Source organism: Amphimedon queenslandica, unplaced genomic scaffold (assembly GCF_000090795.2).
Source record: "Amphimedon queenslandica unplaced genomic scaffold, v1.1 AMPQUscaffold_13419, whole genome shotgun sequence".
Lineage (NCBI taxonomy): Eukaryota > Metazoa > Porifera > Demospongiae > Haplosclerida > Niphatidae > Amphimedon > Amphimedon queenslandica.
In genome coordinates this window covers 106,464-109,196 of record NW_003546345.1, presented here as the reverse complement: position 1 = coordinate 109,196, position 2,733 = coordinate 106,464, and the positions used below count along the sequence as shown (strand labels likewise).

General features: G+C 33.1%; 1 long non-coding RNA gene across 1 annotated transcript; it reads left to right on the top strand.

Annotated features, from left to right (window-relative positions):
* Positions 1-1,036: 1,036 nt before the first annotated feature.
* On the top strand, positions 1,037-1,190 carry LOC109581798 (uncharacterized). Its single transcript, XR_002184780.1, has 2 exons — positions 1,037-1,104; positions 1,160-1,190. It is a non-coding gene; the product is annotated as an uncharacterized LOC109581798 (long non-coding RNA).
* Positions 1,191-2,733: the final 1,543 nt, after the last annotated feature.

The window sequence follows — 2,733 nt, the reverse complement described above, 5'->3', positions numbered from 1 at the left end:
AACTGGTAAATCGTTTTTGATAGAGGCAATAAAATGCCTAGTGGATGACATATGGCATCCAAAAAGTAGTGAAATTATGTGTGCTATAGTAGCACCAACAGGTATAGCCGCATTTAATGTAGGTGGACTAACAATACATAGATTATTTCAGCTACCAATGGAGCATGAGGGAAAGACAGCTGGATATTGGGCTTTGAATAAAGAAGCTCAGAAAAGGATAAAAATGACACTTAAAAATTTAAAAATTATAATGGTAGACGAGGTATCTATGGTATCCAATCTAAATCTAGCATACTTACACATGCGCTTAGAAGATATATTTGGAACTGATGAATGGTTTGGATCCAAAAATATTTTATTTGTAGGTGACCTCTTACAATTGCCACCAGTTAATGGTAGGCCAGTATTTAATAAAATTAGCAACAAACTAGTAAAAACTAGACATGGAGCAGCAAATGCAGTTAAAATATGGAAAGAAACAGTAGAATATGATGAACTAACAATCAATGAGCGACAAAAAGGAGACGAAACTTTCTTTAAAATGCTTGATTCTGTTAGGCATGGCTGTCTGACTGATGATACTATTGATACGCTTAAAAGTCGTGTATTTAATGTTTCAATACAAGAAAAATATAAGGAATTGGAAAGTGAAGGAACAAATCCTCCAATTTGCCTATTTTCTAAGGTAGATGCCTGCCAAAAAATCAACGAATTAATGTTAGAAAGTCTAGAAACTGAGAAAATAGAATTAGCATGTGTTGATGTTGTTGATGAAAGTGGCAGCACAGCAAAATTTGACAAAAAACAAGAAAAAAAATTAGAGAAACTAAAAGATCAACCAAGCAAAACAGCTGGTTTAGAAACTGTATTGTCTTTAGCAGTAGGCTGTAGAGTAATGCTAAGACGTAATATTGATGTGACTGTAGGATTAGTTAATGGTGCCATTGGTACAGTAATGGGTATTTATGCTACACGTATATCAATTAAATTTGATCATATTGATGTACCTTGTGACATAGAAAGGGTTACATCCATAGGCGGCTATAGGCCCGGGCAAGCCAGGGCTTTGCCCTGGTAGTTTCCAACCAAAACCACACCCAAAAGGTGTGTTTTGTTATTATTAGGAGTGATATCATCACTAGTATTCATTTTTTTATAGCCACAACTGTTTATACTTGCTATCAGCTCCACTTTACAGTTATTTTAGTGTGGTAACTGGCTTCTGTGAGCTATCATTAGGACTTTCAGTCATTTTATTAATTGACCACACCCCTAATTTTTATAAATAATTAATGAGCCCTGGTTAATTCAAGATTCTGTAGCCGCCTATGGTTACATCTAGATTTATGCTATCTAAGAATTTGTATATACATAGGAAACAGTTTCCCCTTATACTTTCTTATGCTATTACTATACATAAATGTCAGGGCCTCTCACTAGATACAGCCATTATTGATTTATCGACTGATGTTTTTGGGGATGGTATGGCATATGTTGCATTGTCTCGTGTACGTACATTAAATGGATTACATTTATTGTAATAATGTTATTATTATGATTAGTATCATTGTTATTATAATTATGACTATATTTATCATGTAATTATTAATGTATTATAATTTGGTGGGTGGTGCTTGTTGTCACGCATCTTTTCCATGATTATTCCTGTATTTCCATTCTTCTGTTTGTTTATTTGAATAAGAGATTACTTTTGACAACACTAGTCAATCTTAGCCCGTTACATTATTATCATTTGATCCTCTCTCTATTAAAGTTAGTAATCCGTGCATTAATGAAATTAACAGACTGAGAACAAATTTTCGGAATGACTTACCTCAAATCAAGAAAAGTAAAGGAAAGAAGAGAAAGATTCAAGTGACTGGTATAATTGATGATGGTGAACCTTGTAGTAAGAATGCTGTAAGTCATGTACAAAGTACATGTACTAGTAACAGTACTGTTAGTAGCAATAAACGTAAGAGTACTGATTTACAAAAGTCTAATCGCCCCAAAAAGAGTAAAATATGTGACAATAATGCTTTAAATAAGCCTTGCCCCCAAAAAAGAAAAGTTGATGTAGACAGTAGTACTGACAAAACTGCTTTGGTATTGCCTCGCTCAAAAAAAGATGATAAATTAATTGTTTCAATTAATTTGAAAGACCTAAAAACCAAATTTAATGTCAAAGATGATGATAGTTGTAGTAGTCTCATTGTATCTATAAAACTCTTAAACATTAAATGTAAACCAAAAGATAATAAAACCAAGTGTGTTGTAAAAAATGACCATTGTAGTAGTAGTCTGATTGTAGCTATAAAACTCTCAAGCATTAAATTAAAGACAAGTAATCCAAAAAAAGATGATGATGTCATCTTTACTTATGAAGAGCCTCCCAACCCAGATATTGTGAGAAGGAGACAATGGGATTATGTTTATTACCCTGGTAATGAAGAATATCAAAGAATGTGGTGTGAGATTTTAAATCTCAAATTTGTCACAGCTGCTAGAATCTTACCTGGTAGTCCAACAACACCATTGTCAGATGAAAGAGTTCCTAATAGTACTCTTGATGTCCCTGGTGATGGGAACTGTTTATTTTATGCCCTTTCATATCTCATTACTGGGTCAATTATTCAGCATTATGAATTACGTAAAGCAATTGTTAGTAATATGCCAAACTTTGAAGAAGAATTGTTTAATAGTACATTAAGTGCAACCAGATATTCAAGCATA